We start from the raw sequence: 27,972 nt of genomic DNA, 5'->3' as shown, positions 1-27,972 counted from the left end.
CATTAGCCTAGTTCACACCCATGAACCTTTGAACCTAGGAACACCTGTGGAAGGCTGGCACAGGTTTACTAGCTATGCTCTCTTCTTCCCAGACTATAACGTAGTTATCACTGCCACCAGAACCTCTACTTATCAGCTACTATAAGGCCCTTACAAAGGGTGTCCAATCCTACTGTGTACTGTTACTATTAATCCAACTGGTAGTCTGACCAAGCAAGGCTACTGGAGTGGCGTGTACAGTGTCACCCAATAGATATGCAAGTACCCTAAGAGTTTAAATATTTCTCACAAATAACCACAAAGGTTTAAAGATATTTAATAATAAATAATAAAAGAACAAGACAATACTCAGTAAATCAACACAGTAACTTCAGAGTGCAATATCACAGGAAGTATTTAAAACAACACTGCAGTACAGCCTCAAATAAATAAAGGAAACATCTAAACTAATCTTTACTATATCCTTATCAGAGTCGAAAAAGAGTTTCTATGCCCTAAGAGCTTATTTACAGAGCAAGGCAAGTGCAGATGTGATGATGAGTGGATGTTTCCAGGTCAAAGACAAAATACAAAATGCCCAGTCTCTCTCTGAGAGAGTTCTGAAATTAATATCAAATATTACTGCTGGGTTAGCTTGGATGACATCACTTTTTGTCTCCTGACTTTAGTTCCTAAGCTAAACTGTTTTGTAGCATTTGACATTTCCTTGTGAAAAATAAATATCTCTCAGATCTTTGCAGCTGCTAGGAAGTCATAAAGCAATAAAACACTTCCACATCTCAAGCCTAGCAATAACTTTTCGTTCAAGACAATACAAAACAAATTCTAGCTTTAGACATTGTGTCTGCTACACTGAAACCGAGAGATAACTTATAGCACAATTGTAAAACAATTTAGTTTCAACTTATTTTCTTGGAGTTTTTCAAGTTAACTCTATGTTCTAGCTTGCACTGTTAAATATATGCAATCACACAATTTCTATTCTAAGCCAGCAGGACATGCTGTGGTTACATTCTTGAAGCTCAGTAATGTACAAACCCTGTTCAACACATACTTCTGTATATATCATATCAATATTCACAAATGGCATAGAATTATTTACAAAATTCCAGATAGTTGGGCTGGCAGTGTGACATTTCTTCCCCCCCAAAAAAAACTTAAGCTAGTTTTTCAAATGACCCTTGAGAAACATTGCTTGAAAGGATTCAGCCAAGTTGGGAATACCTTACCCCATTCCCTGTCTTGAGAGCCCATCTGCGTTGGCATTGCTAGCCCTACTGTGGTGATACACTGTCATATCATATGCTTGAAATCCTAGGCTCCACCTTAGTAACTTCCCATTTTGCTGCCTGTTAAGGGATTCTGATCTGTAACTAATGTGAATTTCCTTCCATACAGATAAGGCTGAAGTTTCTGCAGTGCCCGCACCATGGCTAGGCATTCCTTTTCTACAGCTGCATATCATTCCTCTCTGGGTTGGAGCCTGTAACTGAGATATACAATTGGGTGCTCTTCTACCTCTGAGGAGACCTGGCTAAGTACAGCCCCCAACCCATGGTTTGAAGCATCCACCTGCACAACAGATTATTTGCTGTAATCTAGACTGGCTAACACAGGGGGTCCTCCCAAAGCTCCTTTAAGCTTCTGGAATGCCTGTTCCCATGCTGGGGTCCACACTACCATATATGGCCTGCTTTTCCTTGTCAGGTCTGTGAGGGGAGCAGCTATGGTACTACAATTGAGGATAACCTTTCTGTAGTACCCTGCTGTCCCTAAGAATGCCCTCACCTGATTTTTGCTAACAGGGGTAGGCCATGCCTGAATGGCTTCCACTTTAGCAGTTTCTGGCCTGATCTTGCCACTCCCCACTCTATGTCCCAGGTGGGACATCTCTGCCATATCTATCTGACATTTGCTGGGCTTAGTGGGCAACTCTGACCTCTGTTGTCTACTCATAATTTCTCTGACATGCTGAAGGTCTCTTGCCAGGAATGGTTGTAGATAGCAATATCATCTTGGTAAGCAAGGGCAAAAGTTCCTGCTCCTGCTAGAATATGATCTACCAGCCTCTGGAGAGTCAGTGGGGCATTTTCCTTCCCAAAGATCCTCATCATGAACTCATACAAGCCAAAAGGAGTCCCAAATGCTGACCTCTCTCTAGCACTGGGAGTCAAGGGCACCTGCCAGTAACCCTTGGTAAGATCAGTGGTGGTAAGATACTTAGTCCCACCCAGCTGCTCTATGGCTTCATCTGTCTTAAGCATGGGGTAAGCATCTGAGTCTGTGTGACTATTTAATTTCCTGTAGTCCACAGAACCTGATGCTGCCATCTTTCTTTGGCACCAGCACCACTGTGGAGGCCCAGAGACTGCTAGATTCCTGGATTACCCCTAGTTCCAACATTTACTGTATCTACTATAAGGGACCTGCTTAATAGGCCTTTGGGTTCCTGTATCCACATGGCGCTGCACCAGATGGGTGCACCCTAGTTTCCCAATGAACATGTCCTCAAACCCCTGTAACACTGCTCAGATTTCTTGCACCTGGGTAGATAATAGCTGTTGGGACATTGCTACCCCTTTCATTGAGGTGTCAGTCTGAGCCTCACTGAGAAGATCAGTCACCAGATCTCCCTTAGACTCCTCCTGTCGTCCACTGCAAATACTCAGCATAAGGGCTTCCCTATCATGGTAAGGTTTCAGCATGTTAACATGGAACAATTTGTGCCCCTGCCTCTTCCCTCGCAGTTCTACCATGTAGTTAATATCACTGATGTTCCTTACCACCTTGTAGAGTCCCTCACAAGTTGCCTGCAGCTGTTTATGTCTGACAGGAATGATAAGCATTGCTTGCTGCCCTACAGCATGTTCTCTAGCTTGAGCATTCTTGTCATACCAGACCTTTTTCTGTTGTTGGGCTTCTGCCAGGTTCTCCCGGGCCAAGCCCATGAGTTCCCTGAGCCTTGTTCTCAGGTTTAGGACATGTGGCACAACAAAGTCCTTGTGGGATTCACACTCACCCTCCCACTCATCTCGAATCAAATCTATAGACTCCCCTCACCCTATGCCCATACAGCAACTCAAAGGATGAGAAATCTGTGGATTCCTGGAACATTTGTCCAACTCCCTCTTAAACTGGTCTACAAATGCCCATAGCATGGACTTGAGTGCAGAGTTTAACCTCTCAACAAGACCATTAGTCTGGGGATGGTAGGGAGTGGTCTTTCAGTTCTTCACCCTACAGTGCTCCTACAGACAACACAGCAGGTCTTCTATTAAATTGGCACCTCTGGCAGTCAGTATTTTTTTTTTTGGGAAACCTACCCTGATGAAAATATCTAATAAAGTATCTGCCACTTTTTCTGCCTTAAAGGACGACAGAGCCACCAGCTCAGGGTATCTGGTAGCATAATCTACTACCACTAGGATATACTGAGGAAGTGTGTTTTTAGACATATGAAAGCACTTGTTTTCTTATATTAAAATCAGTTTATGTTTTATTTCATCGTGGTGGTCCTTTCCTGCTGTTTTTGGACCACTAGGATATACTTTTTCCCTGTGAAACTTGGGTACTCAGAAGCCCAACAATATCCATAGCTACCCATTGAAATGGCTCTTCAATCACAGGCAAAGGCATCAAAGGAGCTTTCCTATTGTCTCCTGCTTTGCCTACCTTTTGGCACTGCTCACAGGTCCTGCAGTACCCTGTTACGTCTCTGGAAATCCCAGGCTAATAAAAGGTCTGCATAATATGTCTCTTTGTATGTTTTATGTTCATATAACCTGCAAAGTGAATATCATGGACTATTCTTAGAAGTGCCAGATGGTAGTCTCTGGGCACTACCAACTGCTGTATTATTTCATCCTCTAGCCCTCCCTCAGGGGTCCACTCTCTATACAGTAACCCTTTGTCCCAGAATACAGATTCTTCCTTGCCTTGAGAATCAGGTGCTTCACTCACTCCTTCAGGCCTTATAATGTAGGGTCTTAGAGCTGAGCCTGTCTCAACTCTCTCTTTGTAACCCTTCCCAGCTCCCCTTCTGCAGGAAGTCTGGTATTCTCTGACAGTGGTGCCTCACTCAGCCCAGGTACTACTACTCACCTCTGCCCTAAGGGAGCATCAGTATCCACAAGCAGCTGTGGCTCACCTTCAGTCTCACTGCTAACCCTCTTTTATAGCATTTGACATCTCCTTGTCTTGACTTATATACCTCACTTCCTAATATACCTACTGTAATATATGATTGAAATTGCATACTTATTCTGTTATTAACCATGTGTAAGTATTTTTTCCTGTATATATAGGTCTTGTTATGTCGTATGCTGTATACTGTATTTTTTCAAAGCACATCTTTCTATTTCTCCTATTTCCGGCCTGAAAAAAACAGGCTCTGAAAACCCTAGTCGGACATTCCCGGTCAACAAATGTTAAATAAATAAATAAATAAAAATAAATTAATATATTGTTTGAAAATTCTCTGTATTTTAACATATTGTGTAAAATTTTACTTACTGTGGAGCTTTTCTCCCCGGGCCTTCACTGAAAATGGAGACCATCCCAGTTAACAAATGTAAAATAAATAAATAAATACATAAATAAAATAAAATAAAATAAAAATACATATCTTTCAGATCTTTGTGGCTGCTAGGAAGTCATAAAGGAATAAAAATCTTCCATATCTCAAGCCTAGCAATTACTTCTCTTTCAAGGCAATACAAACAAATTCTAGCTCTAGACTTTGTGTCTGCTACACTGAAACTGAGAGATAACTTTTATAGTACAATCGTAAAACAATTTAATTTCAACTTATTTTCTTGGCGTTTTGCAAGTTAACTCTGTATGTTCTAGTTTTTACTGTTAAAAATATATACAGTCACACAATTACAATAGTTTCTATACATTTCTGTTGTAAGCCAGCAGGGCATGCTGTGGTTACATTCTGGAAGCTCACTACTGTACAAACCATGTTCAACAAATACTTCTGAATAAAGCATTTTTGAAAGCTATAATAAAGAGACTATTTAGAAGCTTCTGCAGATACAATAGCAATCGACTGAATACATTGATTGCTGTCACCACCATGAATGTAACTCTTATTAAAAACTAATCAATGAAGATGAGGTCAGGTCCTATTTAGTAACTTTTTAAATGTATGCCACCCAAGAAAACTGGTATCATTCAAAATGGGCCAACATTCTTTATTCTCTTTTCAATGGGAAAGCATTAAAAACATGTGTGGATATGTACCGGACTGATTACACTGACTATGAATAACTTGAAAGGAGTTGACTGCTAGGGCTTGGGTAACTTCTGACGTGGAAGCTGTAAAATTTCAGAACTGGACTTTCAGTGCTGACACATGGTTAAGATCACAGGGTTCTGATTTGAAAGGCATAAACAATTTGTGGTTAAATCCTGATAACAATTATAAATTAACATTTAGAAACACCATCAGTGGGCATATTTAAAAGGGTATTACTTAATAATGAAAACTAATGTATATGTTACAAGTGAAAACTATTGTATATGTTACAAGCGAAAACTAATGTATATGTTACAAGTGAAAGTATTCCAATGCAATATGTTAAAATTGATGCTAGGATTGTGGAATCAGCATACGGTCATTGCATTACATGCATGTCAATAAGGAGCACTATATTTCTAGAAGAGAAAGAAGTAAGCTTTGTTAGATTCTGGAAGCATGATTACCCTTATTAAAGTTCCCTATGTCTGCAAGTACAATAATGACAAATTAATTGTGCAGGTGATATGTATTTATGATAAAAACAGGAACATTCAATCATATATGGAAATTCAAGCATTTATAATAAAGCTTTTGCATATGTTACCTATGCTTTCTTTTTTTCAAAACAGGTTTATTGTTTTAACATATAAGAGAAATATCATAACAATTTTATACAAGTAATTAAAAATAGGTATTATTATAATATTCAACAAAACAACTAAAGTATTTACAAAGACATCCACTACAATCAGATCAATTAATTAAACTAAAATACCGTGCTATTGAAATTAGAATTTTTTTAACAGATTTTGTAAATTATCCCATACAATATAATATGATGTTTTTCTAGTTGTTCTCATTCTAATTGTGCTTATTTCCATATGGCACATTATATTCATAACATTTTTAAATTCATTGAACGAAGGAGGTGTATCTGAAATCCAATTTCTAGTTATTATTTTCCTGGCCACTGCTAGGATAGACCATAACAAGGGAAGCTTAATCTTTTAACACATTGAGGTACAGGTGTGTTGAATAATATAAGAGACTTAGAAATAATGAAATTATCTGTAAAAGAGCCTGCAAAATTCATTAATTGACTTCCAGTATTCTTTCAACTTCATACAGTAATAAAACATATGAGCCCAGTCAGCATTAATTTCTACATTACATCTCTTACATAGATTATCTTTATTATTTATTTTATTCATCATCAAAGGTGTATAAAAAGATCTATGTAAAAATTTCCATGTATAAAGTCTCCAGACAATGGAAGATGTAGTTCTATAAGCAGATTCCAATATATATTGTTTATCTTGTTGAGTTGGTGGGTCCCCATTAATAGAGGTGAAATAATTCCAGTATGAATCTACACTGTAAAAAAGTTTCTTGTCTGATAATTTTATGTATATATGAAAGTTTACCTTTATCAGAAACTTTATGCTGTAAATTTAATATCAAGTAATCAATCAGTTTTGGAATAGATTCTTTAACTGTTATAAACATTAGATCTATTCTATCAATGAGATGTTGTCTAAAGATCTGAACCTCTAACCAGCAAGTTTCTCTTAGATCAAATTCTTGTTTTAAGAAATCTAGATTTTTAACTTTATTATCAGATATCAGCTGATACCAGTACTTTAGATCATTATCTATAGCTAAATGAGCTCCTTCAGAAGTAGATGACATAAGCATACCCTGAGTATACATTATAGGGAATACAATAAAATTCCATTCCCTATACTTAGGGTGCATGAATATAAAGTTACAATAACTAATAATAATATTTAATGGGTAACAAACCATATGTTTAGGTGTAATAGGTGAAGTACAAAATTCCTTTAGCAACCACAACATGGAGTTATTTACAATCATATTTTTATGTGTTAAGGAGATTTTCATGAAGTGCATACTAATTAGCTCCCAATAATCTTTCCATTTTGCGATATATGACTGATCTATTAATAAAGTAATAACTTTTATAATAGAAGAGATAATATATAAATTAAAGTCTGGAAAAGAAATACCCCTTGAGACCAGCTATTAGTATGTTTCTTTAATGCAATCCTAGGTCTATTAGGTGCCCATAAGAAATTTAACATTAGTGTATTCAGTTTCTTGATAATTATTTTTGTAGGTGAAAGTATTATTGATTGTATTAAGTATAAAATCTTGGGGAATATTATCATTTTAATAATTGTAAGTCTCTCCTCCATAGTAAAAACATATTATTCCAGGTATTAAAAAGATTTTGTATATTAAGAAAACAGGTATTATAGTTATTATATATAATAGATTTAATATCTTTAGATAGTATTATACCTAAATAAGTTATCTGACCTGAATTGGGTACATATTTAGTAAAATAACTAATGAGAATATTTTTCGTATATATAGGTAGTATTTTAGTTTTTCTTCATTGAATATTAAACCAGAAATACTTTTAAAATTCATCATTTTATCAAATAAAGACTGCATAGAAGAATTAGATCCTGCTGATGTAATTAGAACATCATCTGCAAAAGTTGAATTTTGATGTTGTATTTTCGTCTATTTCAAAACCCTCTATGTCAGTACTGTTTCTAATCAAATTAGCCCAAGGCTCCATTACTAAAGTGAATAATAGTGGAGAAAGTGGACATCCTTGCTTTGTACCTTTAAGAATGGGTATTTTTTGTGAAACATATGTTCCTACCTTAATATAAGCCAGCGTTCCTTTGTATAAATGCTCAATTAAATTTACAAATGCATCAGAGAAGTTTGTGCATTTCAGTAAGGTAAACAGATAGTCCCAACTTACTGAATCAAATGCTGAACCTATATCAAGACTAATAAGTGTTAAATCTTTCTTTTTCCTATTTGCAAAATCAATTAATGTTAAAGTTCTTCTTATATTATCAAAAGTATTTCTATTTACAATGAAGCCCGTCTGATCTATATCTATAATGCCGGGATGATTGTCTTCAATCTATCAGCAAAAATACTCATAAACATTTTATAATCAACATTAAGTAATGAGATGGGTCGATATGAAGAACATCTAGTTGGATCTTTATTAGGTTTTAAAATTGGTGAAATAAATGTATATTGCCAAGATGGGGGGGGGTTATTAACTCAGTTTGGGCCAAAATAAAAACCTTATGTATTAATGAATATGTAGTTTTAGAAAGGATTTTATATATCTCTGGTATAATACCATCATTACCCGGTGCTTTGTTTGATTTAAGCTTATTTATTTGTGTAATAACTTCTGTATATAAAATACTCTTGTCCAATAGTTAAATCTGCTGTTTATTAAGCTTTTTATTCATGTTTGTGGTTATAAACTCCTTTATTTTATCTTTAGGTTCCATGTTAATGTTGTTATGGTTAATCTTGTGAAAGTGATTTCTAAATTCATCCAGTATTTCTGGTATACTAGAAACATTCTTCTTTTCCTTAGAGAAAAGATTTCTTTGATATGGTTTTGTTTATTCAATCTTTTGTTTTATTTTTAAGTCTATGTAAGTATTTGGGGCTTATTGAATAAGACAAAACTTGTATTTCTCTAAAGTTATTTTAACTTTATGAGTTAAAATTTCTTTGTATTTCTCATTTAGTTTGTTTATTTCTTCAATAACTTTCTTGTCCATAATATTTTCTTTATTATTATGTTTATAAGAGTCTAATTTACTTTGAATATCTAACAATTCCTTATCCCAAGATTTCCTTTTATTATTATACCATCTGATACTTTGTCCATATAGATATGATTTTAAGGCATCCCAAACATAGACAATGGAGACTTCAGGAGTATTATTTATGTCTAGAAAATGTTGTACTTCTGAAAGTATATATTCTTTATAGTCTTTTAGCTGAGTTAAGTATGCTGGTATCCTTTTGATCTGAACATTATGAGTATTTTTATCATGAATTCAAAAACAATTGAGTTATGATCAGATATAGGACATGAAATGATTTTGGAATTAATTAAATCTGTTACCATCTGGTTAGAAATAAAGACCCTATCTATTTTTGAATAAGTTTTGTATCTGTTAGAAAAAGGTGTATGGTAATGATTTTGAATCTATCTGATTATTAATATCATTCAAATGATAAGAATTAGCAAAATCATTTAAATGTTTTGCATTAGATGTAATTCTTCTTTTCCTTATAGTGGTAGTATCACTTTCATGTAGTATACAATTAAAATCACCAGCTAAAATAATATCCCCTATAGAGAATGATATGATCTTATCAATATGATGTTTCACTGTATTAATACCAATTCCAGGTATCCAATATACATTAATTAAAGTGTAAGTCTTCCCATTAATTTGTATTGTAACCATACAAAACATTCCTTTGTCATCCTGAAAATTAATGGTTTTAGGAATGGGCATACTTTTATTCCATAAAATAGCCACTCCTCTTTTTTTCTGAGTGTGCTCTGAACTAACCAATACTGTATACTTATTAGTGGCTAGTTTATCAATATCTTTTTTCAAGAGATGGGTTTCTTGCAGGAAGACTAGATTGGCCTTGTGTAAATTAATGTATCTTATTAGGCTTGCCCTTTTACACGGATTATTCAATCCATTAATGTTTAAAGAAATTCCTTTTAAAGATGTCATTTGGCATTTTTAAAACTCAAGAATCTTATGATCGAAATAACAAATAACAAGATAAACAATGTTACATCTCCTCTTTTAGGTGTACCTTTAAATATAGCTGTATTTATTAAATCTCTTATGGGATTTTGTATAGGATTCAATTTTGTTTGTAGTGACAATGAGTGTACAAAATATATTGTGGATGTCAAAACTATATACATATAACAATGAACAAGTGAAAATAATGTAAGGATTAAACCTTGCATCCAGCCTGGAGTTGAAAACTCCAACTTAGAGTAGTATTTACTACTCAAGTTAACCCCTACCCTAAGCAGCAGTACCTCAGCTACCACCTTATCAATTTAATACTAGTTATATTTAACTGAGGTTAACAGTTTTCAATTCAATTATCTATCAAGACAAAACTACACATTTGGTAAAACAGCATCATATAAACTAAAATAAACTTTTTTTTTTTTAAAAACTGTTCATACTACTATATAGATCTATGTAATATATAACACTTGTATTCAAATAGCATTCAAATAATCTTGATGTTAGAAATCAAGAGGAGAGAAAATTAGGTTCTAACATTCATTTAAATCAAAAACTTTGGCTAATATGATTCAGACATTACATATATTAAGATGCATCTATTTTCTGTCATGTGAATACTATTAACAGCTTCCAAAAAAAAAATCGTGAATTGTTTGTATATGAGCATTTACTTAAACTCATTATTGTCAATAGAGTAAAATATTGTATTCATAAAAATTATTATAAATCATATTGCATAGTTATGCAAATTCTCAGAAACACTTGCATTATTAAAAAAAAAAAGCCATCACACACATACACACAGACACACACACACATACACACACACACACACACACACACACACACACACACACACACACACACACACACACACACACACACACACACACACACACACACACACACACACACACATATATATATATATATGATCTCACTGAGTTATGTCCTTGTTGAGCATTATCCTACTTGCTGTCCCTAGAATAAATCTGTCTGCTTTATAGAAAATAATGCACAGCAAACACATTTTAGTAACCAGATTTTACAATCATGCTAACCTACTGCTTTAAAATATATCACATGACATTTCTTCCAGAATAGAATTATAAAATTGTTTATGCTTGTCAATCAGATGAATTAAATGAATTATAATAAAGTATATGTTTGGAACAGAAGTTTTTAACACAGATTATTATGCTGCTGTTAAGTAGATTTTCAAAAACATTTAAATAAATGTTTCATTTTCTATGCCTTCTAAAATAAGACACTTACTTACTACAAGAAACTACATCATTTAAACTCATTATAACTGACATTTTATGAATAGAGTATTTTTCCTGAATCTGTGGTGTGTCCGTATGATAACTAGGTCAGAGGTTATACTAACTGCTTTCAGTTTCTCTGTGAGAATTCTGTGAGTTGAAGCTTTTGAAGTAGTTCATGGACACTGTGCATGAGACAGCCCACATCCCAGATTGTCTCCCTTAACATTTTGGCGGGAAACTTATTAAAACTTGTGGCAAACATTCATTTTGTCAATAGAGTAAAATATTGTATTCATAGAAATTATTATAAATCATATTGGATAGTTATGCAGATTCTCAGAAACACTTGCATTATTATATAAAAAACATCACACTCACACACACACATACACATACATACACACACACACACACACACACACACACACACACACACACACACACACACACACACACACACACACACATACATATATATATATATATATCTGATCTCACTGAGTGGTGTCTTTGTTGAGCACTATCCTACTTGCTGTCCCTAGAATAAATCTGTCTGCTTTATACAAAATAATGCACAGCAAACACATTTTAGTAACCAGATTTTACAATCATGCTAACCTACTGCTTTAAAATATATCACATGACATTTCTTCCAGAATAGAGTTAAAAGATTATTTATGCTTGTCAATCAGATGAATTAAATGAGTTATAGTAAAGTATATGTTTGGAACACAAATTTTTAACACAGATTATTATGCTGCTGTTAAGTAGATTTTCAAAACATTTAAATAAATGTTTCATTTTCTATGCCTTCTAAAATAAGACATTTACTTACTACAAGAAACTACATCATTTAGACTCATTATAACTGGCATATTTTATGAATAGAGTATTTTTCCTGAATCTGTGGTGTGTCAGTGTGATAACTATGTCAAAGGTTATACTAACTGCTTTCAGTTTCTCTGTGAGAATTCTGTGAGTTGAAGCTTTTGAAGTAGTTCATGGACACTGTGCATGAGACAGCCCACATCTCAGATTGTCTCTCTTAACATTTTGGCGGAAACTTATTAAAACTAGTGACAAACATTAATTTAGTAGTGTAAATGCATGTAAACATGACAAAACCTTCACAATGTATTCCACAGACCATTACAGCCTCTTACTTCTTTCAGAAAGAGAAACAAATTGAATCACAGCTTGCCATTAAATCTTCAGATATTTTGACTGGTTATGAAACAAAACATTATAACTGACATATTTTATGAATAGAGTATTTTCCTGAATCTGTGGTGTGTCAGTGTGATAACTATGTCAAAGGTTATACTAACTGCTTTCAGTTTCTCTGTGAGAATTCTGTGAGCTGAAGCTTCTGAAGTAACTCATGGACACTGTGCATGAGACAGCCCACATCTCAGATTGTCTCTCTTAACATTTTGGCGGGAAACTTATTAAAAACTAGTGACAAACATTCATTTAGCAGTGTAAATGCATCTAAACATGACAAAACCTTCACAATGTATTCCACAGATCATTACAGCCTCTATGTAAGTGAAATTAAGCCCAAAATTACCAACAAGCAATAAAACTCAACATTCTTCTTCCAACTCAATTTTCATACAAATTCTATTATTCACTGTGCCCACACAATCAAAAGCATTTCCATATATTAATAAAGAAAAGAAAAAGAGAGTAGAAAATAAAAGGGAGTGAGGCAGAAATAAAAAATGTAAGAGAAAGCTGTAAGAAGTATATACAATGGAATGTTACTTACTGTTTATATTAATAGAGTTAAAAATAAAACATATTATTTACTCTTATTTAGTTCTGATTATTATTAGTTAAAGCATAACAGATTATTTACAAACAGGCATAAGCAGTATAATCAAGAAAGTATAATTAGAAATAGCATTTGAAGAACTTATAAAAACTTTTACAAGGAATAAATATGTTATTATTCTATTAATGATATTTTCATTACTGTTCTCTCCTGCCCGCCCCACCCTTTACCCACTACATAATCTAAATAGAATGTCATTGTTTAAACAAAGAAAATAATAAAAGGAGAAGGAAAAAAAAAGGTAAAGATAAAAAATGTATCAAATTACTAACCTTACTTCTTTTCAGAAAGAGAAACAAATTGAATCACAGCTTGCCATTAAATCTTCAGGTATTTTGACTGGTTATGAAACAAAACATTTCTTTGCACATAGAGAATAACTTTGATTAAATCTTTTCCAAAATATTTGTGGCTTTCTGGAAATGCAGGAACTATATTCAAAAAGATTAATAATGAATTAAAATGATAGAAAAAAAACATATAACAAAGCATTTGTTTTTTAGTCTCTTCTTCTTCTCTGAAGTCTTCCACGAAGCTTCAGTTGCCAATCTCTTTAATGAAGAACTAGCCCATTCCATTTCTTCTATTTTATCCAAAATCCTTTTTTCTTTGACAAACAGTAAAGCAGAGTCTAAATCATCGAAAACCTTAGGACCATCAGGAAGGAAGATTTTAAGCTTGGCAGGAAACAGAAGGTATGTTTTAAACTGTGCTTTTTTAAGCTCCCTTATTAGTGGCAGAAAAACTTTTCTTTTAGCTATTACCATGAAAGAATAGTCATTGTCAAAATGCACAGTTGTCTCATTAATCTTAACAGGAGCTTTAGCCCAAGCAGATTTAAGAACCATCTCTTTATCAAAAGATGATAGAAATCTAACTATAACTGATCTAGGATATTTTTGTTAGAGTTAGTATTAGCTATAGATCTATGTGCTCTTTCGATACCAAAAGAGAATGCTTCTGGTAAGTCTAAAGTTTTAGGGAGCCAAGTTGTTAAAAAGAAGTAATATTGTTACCTTCAATATTTTCTGGCAGTCCAAAAATCCTAATGTTATTGCGCCTAGATCTATTTTCCAGGTCATCCAGCTTTGTTTGTAAATGTGTATTTTGTTTCAGCAGAAACTCAATGTTGATTTCCTCTTCTTGGATTCTATTTTCCATGTCATTCACAGCTTCTTCTATGCCTGTCATCTGGTTCTTCTGTTGTTGCAGGTCTGTATGTAACAGGTCTACTTGTTTTGTAGTTTTTCTATGAAGGTGTCTATTTTAGTATCCATTTTATCCATTTTATCAGTAAGCTGCTGGATTATAATTATCAGAGACTGAAGTTCTTTCTTGATGCTGGAGTCTTGAGAATTTGTCTTACTGGAACTCATTTCAGACTGATAAACTGACAGGAAAATTTCCACAGTGATTTCTGACAGGAATATTGTTAAGATTTCCTTTCTTTTTTAGATATAGTTCAAGAACTATATAAAACAAACGTATTTAGAAAGAAAATTACTTCAAAAATTAATTTTTTAAGTAATTAATTCCTGTCAGTGTAATGAAATTGGTGGAGCTGAAGAAATCTGCTGCTATCCTGTGTTCATCCTTGGCCACGCCCCCCTTACCTATGCTTTCTGAATTAACCCAGTGTTATAATAAGAAATGATTTCCTCCAGTTTAAAGCACCATGGAACATTTTGGAACATAGAGCACATTTAGTCACTGTGTGGCAGGCTGTTACACCTATTAAGAAGGACCCATAATACTGCAGTTTGATGTGTCCATCAGGTATAAGAATAAAGGTATACATAATAAGACAATGATAAAGTTACAGAGACCTACAATCAAAACCAGGATTAGGGAGTTAGAAGAGAAGCTGCAAAAGTGATTAGAAAGTATTTATAGTTCAGACCATAAAAGTGATCTTGTGTGTTGCTATACTCTTGCCCAGCAATGGTTTACAAGAACACTCACACTATAATGGTAATAGATGTTGTGAAGACTGGTAGAGATGGGTGAAGGCTGCCAGCCTAATCAAACAGTATTTGCTGCATAATTCTGTCATTTGTAAATAAGAATGTTGAACTACAGACCTGTTTTCTTAAATGAAAGAATATGCTGTGAAATGTTGAACTTAAAACAATGTGGCAACATTGCCCTCTGCTGTAAAGAAAGATAAGTCAGGCATTTATCATCTGACCTTTGAAATTAAAATTACTTCATGCCTGTCATTTGAAGTTAAAGATTCAGAGTCATTCCATCTGGGCAATCACATTCTTTCTATTGTGTTAACCAAGAATTAGATTGCTGGATTTAAACATGCAAATGTATTTTATTGCTCTGGTTTCTACCTAGGTGATAAGAATGTAAATGCAGTTTATGTGTGGCCTAGGAACACAGGGAAGTGTAAGAATGATGCAATGTTTATCAGACCTGCAATTTCAATTTAAACAGAGAGAACCAGAAAGCATTACGCATTTTTGTCTTGATCATCCATCTCACAGCACTGTCTTGCTCTAGATGTAAGTTATCTTAGACTAGTTTTTTTCTTTTAGAAATAGCTAGGAAATAGAAATATTAGACTAAGTGTTTTTATGTGATGTCAGAACTGTACTACTGAATTATTTTAAGTATTTCTGTGTGATCTCTGAACTCTTGACTAACACTGTGTAGTAAGAAGTATTATCTTGTGTTTTTATTGTTTATTATTAAATAATTTAAAACCTTTCAACTGTGGCTGTTTTGTGTAGAGATAATTTAAGCTCTTTAAAGTACTTGTATACCTTTGGTAAAATTGTACAAAGCCACTCCTATAGCTTTAGCTCTGGGCTATAGTACCAATTAGATAATAATAATATTGCACAGTTATAATTGGACACCCTTTTAAGGGCCCTTGAGTAGCTGATAAGTATTAGCTGGGTGGTGGCAATGATTTCTACCATATATTTTGGGTAAAAGGGGCACAGCTGGAGAACCTGTGACAGCCTTCCCCAGAAGTGTCTTTGTGGTTGTATAAACTCTTATCTCAAAGTGTGTGTGTGTGTGTCAGCTACTTGGGCAGGGACACAAAGCACTGGTTGGACAGAGAGGGTGCTGTAGATTTTAGCTTGCCCAGCTGGCTGAGATCTGGACCCTATAGCTGTGCCAGTGGGGAGTCTTATTGGGGACCTGGGAGCAAGGGAGTGGCCAGCCCTGGACTGACTGTGATCTCTATGTGTTCTTAAGGGGAAATTGCACTTTATTGTGTGTATTTGTTATCCTTTCCCCACATATGAGACACCATCTCTGGTGTTAGTGGTGAGGATTGAGGCTCCTTAATTTCTGTGCCAGGGCATAGGCGTCATGGATGTCAACATAGGAACTAAAAGCAAACAGATACAAACATTTTGAATTAAAATTCAATACAAAACAGATGTCCACCCAGTGGCTTACAAATGTGTCAAAACAGAAAAAAAGGAAAATGGGGATTCTTAAGAGCAGGTTTGTACAGATAGCAGAAAAAAAACAGAAGTAAATGTTTTACTCTAAAACTGCCTTTTGCATTCATAAACACAGAAGAAGATGCAGTGCTAGTTTTTCATAATAGTAAGCTATAACTTCCACCAAATGATAAGCCAATGAAGAAATATTTCCTGTATTAGTAGATATAGATGTAAGATATAAAGATTCAGAAAAATGCTTAACATGAAAATGAAAATTTAAGTGGAGCAAGAGGGTAGACCTTCCACCATTGCAAATACCCAAAATGGGAAATTTTTTCAGAAACTTGTCATATTCTTTGAAAAAACATACCTACAACCAATGTAATAGAGTGGAATTCACTTTTTTACCAAAATAAATGTTCAGTCGTATACAACCTGAATTGCTTTTTGTTGTTTCATATAATACTAAGCTGTTATATATACTAAATCATTTTTTGTGTAACCACTGGAGGAAACCTGCAAACATACTGAGTCCTAAAATCTCAGGGCATTTAGTATTTTCCATGTTTTTTTTTTCATAGAGACCAACTATCTAAATAAAAGGCTATCTTGTGTAAAGTGGGATAGGTAGTTCATAGGTTAATACTAAGCTAACTGCACTTGTGGGCCATTTTAAGGGTAGCCAATTACCCCATATCAGAATCAAACCCTATACCTTGTGTCTGGAATGTAAATGCCTTAACAATTATGCCAATCTTCCACCAAATGGGATTATGACTAATGTTGTAGAGAAACTTATTAAATATGGTTTTCCTACTACCTCTTACCCACATTTTGAATAAAATGATCATTACTTTTCCACAATAAATAAGGATAAGAAGGAAATATTACACCAATTATGACTGGCAAAACCTTAATGTCTGGCAGTTGGCAGAGAGTATTAAAGCTCTGAGCTGTAGTTACTATGGTGCAGAATTTGATTATTTCAGCCCTCATTTGCCTGCTCTGTGATTTTGCGCAGGTCACTTAACCAGACACTGCTAGGGGGGCAACAGGAAATCTGGAATAGGCTTCTTGATGATCCCCTGGACAGCAAACCAAGTAATAACCTATGGATAGAATGCATTTGTCATGGTTTAAGAAGTCATCTGGGGAAAGTTATCTGAGGTGAAAGTACTACCAGATTTCATTGGTCAGACATGATGAAAGAAGCAGAACATTTCTGCGGTTCTTGTCCAGATTGCCGGAAAACTGTATCCCACCCTGAGTTTGAGTTCATTGATTCCATTGACTGTTTAAAAAGTGCAGCTTGAATGCATTGCTATGAACATTATGGGGCTACTAGTGAAATTTACCAATGAGTACCAATATAATCTAATAATAACGGATTATACTGGAACATTTCCAGAAACTGTACAATTATGCAAGGCTAGTGTTAATTAAATTAACAGAAAATTGACAAGACTTATCCTACAGAGTAAGTATTCCTACTTGAGTACTTACTGACTAAGGCATGATTGTTTTGTCAATATTATTGCATCAGTTTTGCCAGCGCCATAAGGTTCAGCATTTAAAATCATCAGTGTACCACCCACAAGCAGACAGTTTCGAAGAGAAGTTCAGCAAAATGCCGAAATGTATGATAAAACATAAACTGATGCAGTTTGTTAGAACTTTGTTCTGTTGTTATCCTGTTTCTTTTTGTGATATTTCATATGAATTTTTGTATGACAGACATCCCAAAGATCAGCATGATATTGCTAAGAGAAAAGGGAAGAAGGGAAGGCATAATTTATAAATCATGTAGAAGATTACATTAGTTTGCAGGGTAGACTATAAGATGTTTATGCCTATAGTGTAGGACTACATGCAGATTGCTCAGGAGATGCAACATATCTATTAAGTAAAATGCCAGACTTTGTAAATTTAACCAGTAGGATCAGGTATTTATATTTATGGCTTCCACTAAGAAAAAAAATCTAGATAAGTGGCAAGGCTCATTTGAAGTAACTGAAATGCCAAATTCAATGATCTCCAAAGTCAGAAAGCCTGAATATAAAACATAGAACAAATATATTACATTAATGTACTAAATCCATGAAAACAAGTACAAAGATATGTACTTCCAAGTTGAAATTCATTGATGAAAAGGACCACATAATTTCTACCTGAAGTACAGCGAGAGGAATCCAAGAAAAAGCACAAAAGCAATTTATAATAAATAATGGAGTGTTCTCAGAACATTTTTACAGACTTAAAGAGATAGAATATGACAGAAACAAAACCTGCAGTGAAGGTTAGTCTAAAACCTTATTAAGTACCGGAGTCATCAAAACAGTTAGTTAAAGAAGAATGTCAAAATATGCTCAAATTATAATTAACAGAAAAGTCAGAGTAACTGGAGAAGAATGCCAAAGTTATTTTCTAAACCTGATGGAAGTATTGCATAATGTAATGACTTTAAAAAAAACTGAACAGGAACTCAAAGGGTAACAGTTATACCATACTCAGAAATGATAGACCGGCAGGAACTTAACCCTATATTTGACAAAAGGGTATTTACAAATGCTGATTTCTCCTTCTGCTAAAAACAAAAAACAAAAAAAGCCTTTGTAACCCCTGACAGTTTCTTTAAAAACTCAGTGTTGTCATTTGTCAATCATGACACTACATTCACTTTTTAGAAACTGAAGGCTAAAATATTGAAGCCATACACATTATATGCTACTGCATTTGTGGATGATATTATCATCCATTAAGATAATTAAAAGTATCACTTACCAAAAGTTAATTTTGTGTTACAATGTGTAAGGCAGGCAAGCTTGACTGACTGTGAAGGCCAAAAAAGTAAATTGATATAAATTGACATGATAGAAAATAAATATTTGGGATAAGTGTTAAAAAGGGGAGGTGGTAAAACAACATGCAGAAAAAATAAGGACTCTATAAAGCTGCTGTGTTGTTAGTCATGCACGTGCATAGACATAAGTAATTTTTGTTCCATTGGTCACTGTGGCTTACTCCTCTAAAATCCAACCTATACCTCACAGTGGTGGAGGGGTGAACACTCAAGGGAATGCCTGTTGTGGCTATGCTATCATGGTGAAGGTCACGTGAATGAAAAATCACCTAGGGTGCTATGTGAGGTGGACAGGCCTGAAAAATGGGTGACCAACACAGGCAGTACTCAGGCTTGGAGTTCTGCAGAGGTCTTGCAACTCTCTCAGGTAAAAATGTATACTGCAGCAGAAACCAGTGGGCCAATGCATCATTGATGCAGGGTGAACAAAAGACTGAAGACCGAAGACTGTGGCTTATTACTTGCTTAAGTGATTTCAGAGAGTTCTGCAATCTGCAAACAGAAACTGATAAACCAAGTCCACAATCTGTAACTACGCAATGCTGCTTTATTTGCATTTTATAGGCTTAACTCTCTAGGCTACTCTACAAGCTCCACAGTTTCTTGACACCCTGCTATAATGATCTGGATTACATCAGAAAATATTATGAAGATACTCCAGTTTGAACCTCTGCATAACATGATACTCCAGGACTATTAACAAGAAATTAAAGCTGCACTTTTATTAATAACATAAGTGTGAAATGGTATAAAGGATCAGATGTTTATACTGGTATCAAAAAATCCTATATATTGTCAGTAGTTGTGCATATGACTGGTGTGTGTGTGTGTGTGTGTGTGTGTGTGTGTGTGTGTGTGTGTGTGTGTGTGTGTGTGTGTGTGTGTGTGTGTGTGTGTGTGTGTGTGTGTGTGTGTGTGTGTGTGTGTGTGTGCGTGCGTGTGTGTGTGTGTGTGTGTGGAAGTGTACAGGCTTGTATGTGGCTATGTGGTGGTTCCCAAATCTAGAATTATTTATTTATTTATTTTTGCTTTCCATTCACACTGTGTCAGGGTACACTTTACCACCCCTACCCACTAACCTTGAATCAGTTAATGTGGTTAACAAAGAATAAAAGAATGAGTGAATGAATAAAGAAAACATGAAAACAATAAGCCATTGTAGTGTTTCCTTCTTATAATTTCAGTATCTTCCAAATATTACATGTCAAAAATGAATGAAAACACGTATTGCTTATACTCTTGTGAATAAGAAATCTCAAATAATGCAACCCGATATGTAAAGTTTAACAAGACTGTCCTGTACAATAATCTAATAATTGGTATAATGCTCTCCCTAATAAAATACGGTTCACTGTACTCAACCAGAATACTGTACTATTCAAGGCAAGTCAAGCTCAGTGTGAACTTATGACTGACACTCAGAAAGAGGGCATTACAAATCTGTTGCAAAAGAAACAGACACAAGAATAAGGAAGCTCTCTGTTAGCTGTTTTCTGTGGTCCAGTGGTTCAAGGTTTGATTCCCTCAGCCTCCATTGCCTAACTTTGTGACTCTGAGCAAGTCACTTAACCAGACACTGCTCCTGGGCTGAGTGTGAAAAAGGTCCATGAAAATCACTGCTCTACTCCAGAAAAGAAATACAAATAAATAAATAAATGGAGCATATAGAGCTTCCCTGATAAAGGATGCAAAATAATGCACACTATAAGCTGGACCATACTTCACAACTACTTTATATTTGATTAGTGTTCCGATTTTCTGCTCCCAAAGAGTCCACTACTTTGCTTTGACTTTAGCTCTGAATTGTACTTTTTTGTTTGCTCAATTATAGAGCCATTGAGAGAAGTAGAGTTCCTGGAGGTGAGCATGATCAAAAAAGACTGGGAGCAAATGTCAGTTTAAAATGTCAGGTAACACTGTACTGCCTGCCTTTTTTGTTTATGCAAAAAATAACTTATTGAAAAGCAAGTCTTCATTTGTTTAATAGAACTGACTTGAACTGCTTCTAAATAGTTGATTTTTTTAAAGTTTAATTCTGTTGTTATACTTACATTATTTCTGAAGATCACATAGATAAAAACATTTATCCTTTCCACTACTTTCTGCTTATATTATATAGTTAAACTTTCAGTCTGCTCTGATTTAAATTCATTGGCATTACTAATAATAACTGAATAAAGTTCTAGATGTGGTGGATATACATGTCTGAGCACATGTAAGCACACACACATGTATAAACAGCTGTGTGCACACATGTTCACACACTCACACACACACACACACACACACACACACACACACACACACACACACACACACACACACACACACACACACACACACACACACAAAATACTATATCATTTACCTTAGGGTTTTTAACATGATGTTTGCCAGTAGACTTTTATGATAATATTATCTTCCTAAATCAATAGTCAAAGACATACGTGCTCTGTCATGTATTATCTTCCTAAATCAACAGTCAAAGACATACATGCTCTGTCATGTATTATGGCACCCATTGACAACTGTAAAATAGTTCAGTTTTCTTACACTAACATATGGTATTTCATAGTTTACAGCATTTCAAATGATGTCCATAAATCTGCTTTCATTTAGACACATACACATATAAGAATATACACAGATTACATTTCTAGGGCAATTTAAATCATCATTTATGGCACAGAAATCATATTAGAGAATTCCATACCAGCATTTCTCAGCTTTTTATTTCTGAGAATTGAAAGTATCACCAGCACATTCCCAATGATATCAGCAAGGATGGTGAATGCTAGTACGCAGCCCCATACCTTGATCACTCTAATTGGAAATGGAGATTCAGCCCATTCATAACTGTAATTTGAACTCCAAGACCAGCTATCATTCAGACGTATTTGTTGCATTGCTGGAAAATCTGGTCCTTTTAAGTTTATTAATTTATTTCCACAGACACTATGAAATTCTAGTGGAGAAACTTGAACATAAATAAAAATAAATAATCACTCTGTAATAACATTATTGCCTAAAGTGACACGGCTCATTCTGCTGAGAAAATTCCTATTCGCTTTAAAGTTCAGAAGTTTAAATAAAGGCATGAACAGAACCATCTTATTTACTTCTACCCTTCTTGTCCAATCAAATTGCAGATTCTTTACTTCTGCACTGAATCCTCCTAGGTCCCAGTATTCCCAAGCCTTCTTGTTCGGAGTCTTGAGTACCACATGGGACTTTTCTTTGCAAAATAAATTCCTTACGCTGTTTAGGTTTGTAGACAGACAGTTTTGTTTTTCTTTGTACAGTTAACAAGGTTTTTTTTAACTTTTCTACTATATGTAATTCTGTTTCACTTATTATCCCTTATACGAAATATGATGCACATTAGCTTCAGCAAACGGATATATCAGCAAGATAAATAAAACAAGTTTCCTTTTAGAACATGAGATCTTCTTAATTAAGTTCTTATTTGAGTACTATGAATCACACCTATTTGACTAAGTGAGCTGACCTGGTAGTCACCATGTTCTAATATGTGTAAATTACTCAGCTGTGACAGGCTGAAGATTTAAAACATAAACTATGGCTGTGACTATTTTTTAAATAATACAAACAAAAAAGTAAAGTCATAAAATTGTGACTCAGCATTTATTAATGCAGACTTTGCTTTGCCTTGTAATTATATTACTCTAATAATGGACCAAATATGGTTGCTGACCAAAACGAGAGTATATAAATTACTGAAAAATAGATAAGAAGACCCAAATAACACTATATACTTATAAGTTTAATTGTAATGTAAATGACTGCCTTAAAGAGACCAAGAAGGGTTACTGACCAAAATGCGTATATATAAATTAATTAACAACAGACACAAAGAACTTAATAACACTATATAGTTATAAGTTTAATTATAACTTAAACAACTGCCTTAGCCATAAGACATGCAGAGAAATGGTTGTATTTTATGGTTAATTTAATACTGACAAATGCCATATTAAGAAGCAATGACCAGGTTATCAAATTACATCTAATAGTGACTATGTTTGCATCTGTGTAGCCACAGGAAACAGTCAATCAAAAATATAACATAGAAAAGGTCAAACTGCTAGTACATGTTGAAGGTACATGGTTCCAAACGTACCTGGAAAATAGAACATTCTAAATTAAGACAAAAAAACTCTTCTCATTTGACATTTAGACAGGAGTGCCACAAGTATCAGTTCTGGGTCCCATTCTGTTTTCATAATTTATTAATTATTTTACAGATGAACTTCCATCTCCTGAAGTCATACTATATGAAGATGACATCTTTCTATTGGGAGCCAGTAAATGTCCCTCTGATCTCAAGAACAAACTACAGCAATCTTTCTTTTAGCTATGCAGCTGGGCTGATTTATTGATTTATTCATTTAAATTTGTTTTGCATGGTAGAACACTGAACACACAATGCCCATTTATTGACTCAGCCCAGGTTTCATCATAACGTATCAAAACAATGTAAAATGTACAAACAGAAGTTTACATTTATCAGTAAGAACAGGAAATCTGGCAAGCAGTATATACATGGAAGATTTAACAAACAAATTATATGTGCAGTTAAATGGAATACAAAAAGGAGAAAAGACTAAAGGTAGGAAGAGTAGATGGTGGAGATATGGGAATAGTTGCTATGTTAGGAAAACTGATAGAGACCAGCAATATGGGAGAGGAGACTAGTGTAAACATACTGGGAATAGAGCACTAATCTTGTAGTAAGCTGAATCACTTTTTAGGATGTCTGTGTTAATCAGGTGGCTCTCATATGTGGGAGGTAAAGGTACTATGCAGCTGGAGTTATCAGTTTAGGTAACTTGTCATTTAGATGGATAGTTGCATTTACATTAATTGTAATCACATTCAAATCAACCACAAAAACTAAAGTCATGCTATTTACAACCCTAAAAAAGCTCCCTCATCTGTCTGTTATTAACATCACTGATAACTACAACATCATTCTCCTTGTTTCTGTACATAGTACTTCGGACTTAATTATGATCCTTCTCTAACTTTTCAATTTATATACAAAATAATATTACTGTTGCAGCTTAAACTCTGCTTTAGAATCTTTCAGTTATTTTCCCCTCCAGTCTGCTTTTACCTAGTCAAAAAAATATTCATTTCATTGAACTGGAATACAGTCTTCCTCTGATTATCTTTTAGCCAGTATAAAACTGAGAAATCCTTCAGTTCACAGTACATAAAATTTGCAGATGTGCCCTCTTTATAGCAACAAATCTTACCATTGCAATTCTTCCAGTCACTGAAAGGTCACCTTATCTCCTAGATACTCTTATATACAAAGTATTGCACCTTTGAGATAGACTCTACCCATCAAAGACAAATTTTGCTCTCTAAGAAGTACCCAGGAGAAAGCTATCACATTAAGCAGGCCCCTATATAAAACAGCTACTGTAGAATGTGCCTCCTCCTGAATATGCCACTCATTATGGGGCAGTCTTACGCCTGAATTAAGGGGCCTAAAATCTCTCACTGAGTTCAAAAAAGCCTTTTCTGAGCACTTGCACAAAGAAACAATGTAAATTCTTTAAGGACAAAGGTCAGCTTCTCCAACTTCTCCGTGAAATGTTGAATTCTAACAGAATGGCACCTTCAGAATGACAGGCTTCCCTTGTGTGTTATCATTAATGTTGTCCTTATTGTCTGTTGAAATGCTGAAATTCAAAATGGAGATTGTGTATATACTGCAACAATATGAAAAAAACTTGTGTTTTACCTTTAATTCTATCTCTGCAAAGTTTCTTTGTACATTCGACCCTATAACAAACATAAAATCTTTACAAAGCATATGTTTGTTCTAAAACCCTTCAAAAACATTTGATTTAGCATTTTTTCTACTATGTATTTTATGTTGTTTGCTTTTCTTTCTGTATTTTCAGGTAGTATCTAAAAAGGATATTGGACCAGCCTACATATCCAAAACTAAATAATACATACATACATACATACATATGTACATATACATACATACATACATACATGCATATGTAAATAAATACTATAGCATGGTTGACATACACTACACTGAATTACATAAAGAAATCATGCATAAAACAGTCTTAGAGGACTTGTGCACAAGGCAAAAATATGACATGCTGAAGACTTATACTCGCATGTGCCATCATTAAAGTAAAAGTGCCAAGTGTTTTATGTACACTAAGTAGGAACTTGCAGTGCCTTGAAGAATACCCCTTACTCTGAAGTAAAGCAATCACAGAGTTTATATATATATATATATATATATATATATATATATATATATATCTATATATATATATATATATATATATATATATATATATATATATATATATATATATATATATATATATATATATATATATGAGTAGCAGTAGTTTGCAAGGGTGCTTTAAAAGTCTTTTAATGGGTTTTGATTTTTTATGTCACAGAAGTTGCATTTTATTGACTGGTGTTGCAACATCACGTTTCTGTCATGCATCTTTAGCCTTACTACACCAAGTCATACAGGCTACACGTTCAGCTTCTGAATAAGCTCATGAGAGCATATCTCTATCCCTGTTTGCTTATTTATTTATTTACTTATTTATTTTTTATTTTTTCATTTACAGGGAATATTTTTTTAGGTAGAAACAAATTTTTGCAAAATCCTAGAGAGGAAAGAACCAAAAGGAATATGTAATTAGAAATATCTCTACACATAATGACAAAATTTTCATTACGCATGCTCGGAAGAGGTCATTTAAGCATAAATATTGATATACGCACAGGTTAAACAAACACAACTTAAAAATAATGTACATTTTTCAACATGAAAATTAAGATATTTATTATGGAAAGAATTACTTTACTTAGATGTGTGGCAAATGGAAGAGTGAGCTTGAGGGTCAGATTTATAGATGTGGAGAAATAGTGTCTATATTAGGTCACCGTAAAACCTTTCCAGTGAACACAACCTTGTCGACCCATATTCAGTTAAATTCACTTCCACAATTCACTGAATACTTAATGGCCAAACAAATACTTGCCCCGCAACCCAACAGACCTAAATCTACCTAAACCAAAACCCACCCATGTGGGGGGATGCACCCCCCACCCCTCCCCAACTAAATATACCAACTCCGAGATTGCACTACAGTTGGGAATAGGGCAAAATTGTGTAGTTGGCCAACTACATTTTTGCCCTGTAGGTCTTCAGCAAATCACAGAAATAAATTTTGCTGAATACGTGTCAACGAAGTGGTGTTTACTGGAAAGGTGTTCCGACGAACTAATATAGACCCAGAGAAATCATGTTTATGATTAACAAAGCTCAAGTATGTACTTACAGGTATATTGATATATACCAGTCTTTAAGATGAAGTGCAGAATACATAAATATGAAAAATGCAGCAGGAATCTCTTTGAAAAGGTAATCTACTGTCAAAGATGCTTAGTATCATCTCTCAGAGGAGTTATTATGGTAAAACTAGGATACAGAAGGATAGTAAACTTACTGGCAGTATGAAATTACAAATGTATACCAGTCTACCTAATAGATATGATCGATTGACTAAAGACATGGACAGACAACCCACACAGATATATCTGTTTTCATGAAATATGACTTCACAATTTATGTATAATGCATGTGTGTATATGTAGACAATGATACATAAACTTATACACACACATATGCATATATATATATATATATATATATACTTCCACAGTAAACTTGCATGAATTTGTGGAAGTTTAAAATAACAGCAATGCACAGAAAACACATACACAATCTCCAACATGAATTTCCAGCAAATACTTTTCACCACATAGGCATCATCTGTGTTCAGTACAGTATTGGGCACTGATGACGCCTATGTGGTGAAACCAGCTTGCAATCATGGAAGCTGGTTATTTTGAATTACTGCTATGTATTTACTTGATTGCCTGTCATTATATGGGATTTACTGCCTGCAACCATATCATTGTGGAGTTTTTAATGCTATTTAATAAACGCTATTGGATTTTTGGATTAATGTGCAATTAAATGCAATTCAAATGTAATTAAGGTATTATAGTGAGCTGTTTTTTATGTACTGTTTGTGCTTACAACATATGTGCTGGAAATTCATGTTGGAGATTGTATATATATATATATATATATATATATATATATATATATATATATATAGACAGATAGATATATAAATATATAGCTATATATATATACATAGATATAAATATAAATATAAAAAAACAAATATCAAAAGCAATCATTACCTTATACCACCTTTTGATGCTGCTGGTACATATCGACCTTATGCTCAACCTTAACTATCTTATGTGCCTTTGCTGTACTACAGGTATGGTCTGTCCTTCATGGAACACAGTCTAGTAGGGCTTTGCAATATACCATTCAGTGACATTGGATAGGAATGATAAATAACTCCTGAAATGCATAAGTAAGTGATGTACCCATCCATGCACAGCATAAATCAAGTCCAATTATACACTGGTGGACAACATTTCTATACAGCTATGCATTACAGTCCTGCTATACACAGATACTCATGCATTTTATTATAGATGAAAGTGTGTGTGTGTGTGTGTGTGTGTGTGTGTGTGTGTGTGTGTGTGTGTGTGTGTGTTTACATATTTGTGTGTGCATGTGTTTTCCTCACTAAA

At 34.2% G+C, this 27,972-nt stretch overlaps 1 pseudogene; it reads right to left on the bottom strand.

The window, feature by feature from the left end:
- LOC122808305 overlaps positions 1–27,972 on the bottom strand; it is an 85,242-nt pseudogene that overhangs the window by 33,142 nt on the left and 24,128 nt on the right.

Source organism: Protopterus annectens, chromosome 8.part0 (assembly GCF_019279795.1).
Source record: "Protopterus annectens isolate FY-2018-M chromosome 8.part0, PAN1.0, whole genome shotgun sequence".
Taxonomy (NCBI): Eukaryota; Metazoa; Chordata; order Ceratodontiformes; family Protopteridae; genus Protopterus; species Protopterus annectens.
Note: the sequence above shows the minus strand (reverse complement) of the source record. Positions and strands in the feature narration are given on the sequence as shown.